The sequence below is a fragment of the Coregonus clupeaformis genome, chromosome 10, assembly GCF_020615455.1.
Source record: "Coregonus clupeaformis isolate EN_2021a chromosome 10, ASM2061545v1, whole genome shotgun sequence".
NCBI classification, from domain to species: domain Eukaryota; kingdom Metazoa; phylum Chordata; class Actinopteri; order Salmoniformes; family Salmonidae; genus Coregonus; species Coregonus clupeaformis.
Genome location: NC_059201.1, coordinates 14,390,177 through 14,396,176, shown reverse-complemented (window position 1 = coordinate 14,396,176; position 6,000 = coordinate 14,390,177). Strand labels below are relative to the sequence as shown.

General features: G+C 49.5%; 1 pseudogene; it reads right to left on the bottom strand.

Moving 5' to 3' along the window:
- Positions 1-731: 731 nt before the first annotated feature.
- Positions 732-6,000, bottom strand: part of LOC123491647 — an 87,818-nt pseudogene continuing 82,549 nt past the window's right edge.

The window sequence follows — 6,000 nt, the reverse complement described above, 5'->3', positions numbered from 1 at the left end:
GACTGTGGTCCCAGCTCTCTTCAGGTCATTGACCAGGTCCTGCCGTGTAGTTCTGGGGCTGATCCCTCACCTTCCTCATGATCATTGATGCCCCACAAGGTGAGATCTTGCATGGAGCCCCCAGACCGAGGGTGATTGACCGTCATCTTGAACTTCTTCCATTTTCTAATAATTGCGCCAACAGTTGTAGCCTTCTCACCAAGCTGCTTGCCTATTGTCCTGTAGCCCATCCCAGCCTTGTGCAGGTCTACAGTTTTATCCCTGATGTCCTTACACAGCTCTCTGGTCTTGGCCATTGTGGAGAGGTTGGAGTCTGTTTGATTGAGTGTGTGGACAGATGTCTTTTATACAGTTAACGAGTTCAAACAGGTGCAGTTAATACAGGTAATGAGTGGAGAACAGGAGGGCTTCTTAAAGAAAAACTAACAGGTCTGTGAGAGCCGGAATTCTTACTGGTTGGTAGGTGATCAAATACTTATGTCATGCAATAAAATGCAAATTAATTACTTTAAAATCATACAATGTGATTTTCTGGATTTTTGTTTTAGATTCCGTCTCTCACAGTTGAAGTGTACTTATGATAAAAATTACAGACCTCTACATGCTTTGTAAGTAGGAAAACCTGCAAAATCGGCAGTGTATCAAATACTTGTTCTCCCCACTGTAGGTAGGGTTAGGGTTATGTAGGTAGGGTTAGGGTTATCTAGGTAGGGTTCTGTAGGCAGGTAGGGTTAGGGTTCTGTAGGCAGGTAGGGTTAGGGTTATGTAGGTAGGGGTTAGGGTTATGTAGGTAGGGTTAGGGTTATGTAGGTAGGGTTAGGGTTATGTAGGCAGGGTTAGGGTTATGTAGGTAGGGTTATGTAGGTAGGGTTATGTCAGAGGAAGGCTCTAAAAATTGTCAAAGACTCCAGCCACCCTAGTCATAGACTGTTCTCACTGCTCACTGCCAAGTCTAGGTCCAAGATGCTTCTAAACAGCTTCTACCCCCAAGCCATAAGACTCCTGAACATCTAATCAAATGGCTACCCAGACTATTTGCATTGTAGGTAGGGTTAGGGTTATGTAGGTAGGGTTATGTAGGTAGGGTTAGGGTTATGTAGGTAGGGTTATGTAGGTAGGGTTAGAGTTATGTAGGTAGGGTTATGTAGGTAATGTTATGTAGGGTTAGGGTTATGTAGGTAGGGTTAGGGTTATGTAGGTAATGTTATGTAGGGTTAGGGTTATGTAGGTAGGGTTAGGGTTATGTACGTAGGTAGGGTTTAGGGTTGGGGCAGACTTACCAATGGGAGTCTCCTCTAAGAAGGTCTTGGCATTGAGACTGGCACCGTGAGAAACCAGCAGCTCTGCTACATGCATCTGGAACAATAGAGAGTATCTATCAGCATTTACACGGCTATCCACGATCATGTGCTGTAACTGAGGACTTGGTGGACTGTATATTCTTTAGGTTAGGTTTTACTGGATGTGTTCTCTACCATGTGCTGGTAAGGACACATCAAGTCACATTAGAACAGCGCAGTATGTACATGGACAAGAAGACGACCTTCAGCCTCGCATGGAGGGAGCTGCCAAGATGACACCCCTCACTCCAGCCAGTCCCTTCCTCTCCAGCCAGGCCAGATGGGACACAACTCCAGATGAGTGGGAGACCTTCAGAGAGTACAGGTCCGTCCTAAACCCTCATCTGACCAGAGAGCAGAAGGATGAGCCACAGTAAGCAGAGACAAGAGTCAGCGCATCGAGGTCTGTCCACGGTCTACAACAGTCACTGGGACCACAGGAAGCGACCTAGAGAGTACGAGTTAGTGAGACAGTACATCCACCAAGAGAGAGAGCCCAGCTGCGTCAGTCCCAGCGAGCCATGCAGGTCATTCTCACTCAGCTACATGAGATAGTACAGCTTCGCAGAGATTCTCCATGCTGTCACAGCTCACCCCCAGTCTATAGCTAGTCTCTCTCCGATAAGCCAGCCTCTACAGAGTTCTGCTGGCACCACCACAGTCCGCGTCAGAGGCCTGCTGAGCCATCACCCAATGAAGAGAATAAGGCTTGTCATGGACAGTATGACAACAGTGATTGGCCTGATTCCCCCACCGTGGCCTCCAGTTAGTGACGAGTCACTGCTGACGTGTCATCAGTGACACTTCAAGTCTACAGTGATGCTACCAATAACCTTTTTCAGAAGCTATGAGTTTCCTCAGCACCAGGGCTCACCCCACCTGTTAGGAGGCTCCTCCTCCACCAGTTCTCCAGCTAAGAGACATACCTACCGGTCAGCTCCAAGACACTCCCGGTGTGGACTACCAGCCCACTAATGGTGCCAGGTTGTGTCTACCCGTCCCTGCCACTGGTTGTCAGTTTCCCCTCAGCATGGGTCTCCAGCCTGTTCCTGACAAGGTGTTCCAGTCTGTCCCCCGCTGGGGACTCATCAGCAACCAGCCGCTGTTCCAGAGTCGCCACCCGCTCCTGCTACAGAGCCGAAGTTAAATCAGCACTCGACTCTTCAAGCTGCTCCAACTACAGAGCTTCAGCCAGCAGTAGCCAACAGCTACTCCTGTCAGGTCAGACTCACCGCCTGCCACTCAACAAGGGCAGCGTTCTCCACCACCAGAGGCCCAGCCTGCCTCTGTCATCGAAGACCTGCTGCCTCCTGGCCCGGGCAGCCCACCTAGACCTGGCCCTAAGGTACAACCTGGCCCGGTCTTCAGGTCACCTCCGCCTGCAAAGGAGTGCTGTCATGTTGCAGCCACAGGGCCACAGATCACTGTTGATGCAGATCATCAGCCATTTCCCTCTCTGCCGCAGCCCAGGGGCCACCACCTGCTCTAAGCTAACAGTCAACTCTGTTCCAGTTTGGGGATGCTTCACTAGAACCCAACGACAAGCCCCCCACCTGCTCCTGATGAGGAGCCCAGTTCCTCTCCAGCCATGGGCCTTCCACTTGGCCCTGGCTTCCAGACACCATCTGCCCATGCACTGCAGTTCCCACTTACCTCAGCACAAAGAGACAAGCCCAGCTCCGTTGGAGACCGCCCACCTGGTCCAGAGTGGGAGCCTACCATGGCTTCCTCCTTGGGGGCCACTTCAACCTCCACCCTGAGGTCCCCTTCCTCCACGGGGGCCACTTAAGCCTCTGCCCTGAGGTCCCATCCTCGCCAGCAAGGTCCTCTCCGATCCTATGTGGGAGCCTCAGCCTGCTCCTCGTCGACACCTCCTGAGAGGCCAGAGCTCGATCCTTACTTCTGGGCCCTTCAGTCCTCTGCCCTGCAGCCTCCGCTAGTCGGGGGGCCCCCCGCCTGCCAGTCGTCAAGAACCCTCCGCAGCTCTAGCCAAGGGTCCACAGTCACACCCTGCCTGGGGAGCTCCTGATGCCTTCTCTGGAGAGCCCATCTGTGAGACCTCAACTCAGCCCGGTCATCATCTCAGATCTGGCCTCTGACCCGAGTACTCAGTGTCCCCTCGTCTGAGGTCCTTGCATGATCCGGTTGGGAGCCTCCCCCTTAGAGCTACAGTGAGGGAAAAAAGTATTTGATCCCCTGCTGATTTTGTACGTTTGCCCACTGACAAAGACATGATCAGTCTATAATTTTAATGGTAGGTTTATTTGAACAGTGAGAGACAGAATAACAACAAAAAAATCCAGAAAAACACATGTCAAAAATTTTATGAATTGATTTGCATTTCAATGAGGGAAATAAGTATTTGAACCCCTCTCAATCAGAAAGATGTCTGGCTCCCAGGTGTCTTTTATACAGGTAATGAGCTGAGATTAGGAGCACACTCTTAAAGGGAGTGCTCCTAATCTCAGCTTGTTACTGTATAAAAGACACCTGTCCACAGAAGCAATCAATCAATCAGATTCCAAACTCTCCACCATGGCCAAGACCAAAGAGCTCTCCAAGGATGTCAGGGATAAGATTGTAGACCTACACAAGGCTGGAATGGGCTACAAGACCATTGCCAAGCAGCTTGGTGAGAAGGTGACAACAGTTGGTGTGATTATTCGCAAATGGAAGAAACACAAAGAACTGTCGATCTCCCTCGGCCTGGGGCTCCATGCAAGATCTCACCTCATGGCGTTGCAATGATCATGAGAACGGTGAGGAATCAGCCCAGAACTACACGGGGAGGAACTTGTCAATGATTTCAAGGCAGCTGGGACCATAGTCACCAAGAAAACAATTGGTAACACACTACGCCGTGAAGGACTGAAATCCTGCAGCGCCCTCAAGGTCCCCCTGCTCAAGAAAGCACATATACAGGGCCGTCTGAAGTTTGCCAATGAACATCTGAATGATTCAGAGGAGAACTGGGTGAAAGTGTTGTGGTTAGATGAGACCAAAATCGAGCTCTTTGGCATCAACTCGACTCGCCGTGTTTGGAGGAGGAGGAATGCTGCCTATGACCCCAAGAACACCATCCCCACAGTCAAACATGGAGGTGGAAACATTATGCTTTGGGGGTGTTTTTCTGCTAAGGGGACAGGACAACTTCACCGCATCAAAGGGACGATGGACGGAGCCATGTACCGTCAAATCTTGGGTGAGAACCTCCTTCCCTCAGCCAGGGCATTGAAAATGGGTCGTGGATGGGTATTCCAGCATGACAATGACCCAAAACACACGGCCAAGGCAACAAAGGAGTGGCTCAAGAAGAAGCACATTACGGTCCTGGAGCGGCCTAGCCAGTCTCCAGACCTTAATCCCATAGAAAATCTGTGGAGGGAGCTGAAGGTTCGAGTTGCCAAACGTCAGCCTCGAAACCTTAATGACTTGGAGAAGATCTGTAAAGAGGAGTGGGACAAAAATCCCTCCTGAGATGTGTGCAAACCTGGTGGCCAACTACAAGAAACGTCTGACCTCTGTGATTGCCAACAAGGGTTTTGCCACCAAGTACAAAGTAATGTTTTGCAGAGGGTCAAATACTTATTTCCCTCGTTAAAATGCTAATCAATTTATAACATTTTTTGACATGCGTTTTCTGGATTTTTTTGTTGATATTCTGTCTCTCACTGTTCAAATAAACCTACCATTAAAATTATAGACTGATCATTTATTTGTCAGTGGGCAAACGTACAAAATCAGCAGGGGATCAAATACTTTTTTCCCTCACTGTACCTGGCCCTGCTGTAGGGGACAAGCCAGATCCTGCCAACGGAGCCCAGAGCGCTCCCTTGACTGTCTCAGCCCCAGAGACTGTTTCCCATGACAAGTCTGCCCCTACTACAGATCCCTGGCTGGTAGCCTCACCAGACTCTGATAGTCAGTTGCCGGAGACCGGTTGGACCATGTAGTAGGACCTGTCAGCCAGCTTCATGCCATTAGCCATTAGTCAGCCCAGGTGCCCTGCCCTTAGCTCCCCAGTCATTCAGATGTCCCTAATGCCCCTATAGCTAAGTAGTCAGGTGCCCCTTTCCCCTAGTGTCCTGCCAGCTGACTCCCTAGTAGTTTGGACTGTTCGATCACAGCAGCTTCCATCAATGACATTCACCCCCTCTCCCAGGAGGACATTCTCACCACAGTGTGCCTCTGATGGACTAAATGTTCCTGCCCAGCTGCACCCCTTTGATCTCTAATTAGTGGAGTCACGTTGTATGACGCTGTATTGTCTTGTATAGCATTAAGCCATTATATCCATGTTACTGTTACATGCATAATGTTTATAGTATAGTGAATTAGAGATTGTATTATGTATATCTGTCATTCACTATTGTACTGTATCTTTAGTTCTCTCTTTACTTGCAGACCACACACACACACACACACAAGCTGTCAATCAAAGCCTTAAATTGCCCTAAGCCTTGCACTACCTACACTGTGCTGTTCCATGGCCGTACTGTGAATCTTCAGCGTCATTAAACCAGACCGTAATCCTGTGTTGTCATCGGTGTCCTTACCAGCACACGGGAGAGAACACCTAAAACCTAACCTAAAGAATATCAGTCCACCAAGTCCTCAGTTACATGTGTAGAGAGTGGGCGTGTCTGTTTATTTGTATGCA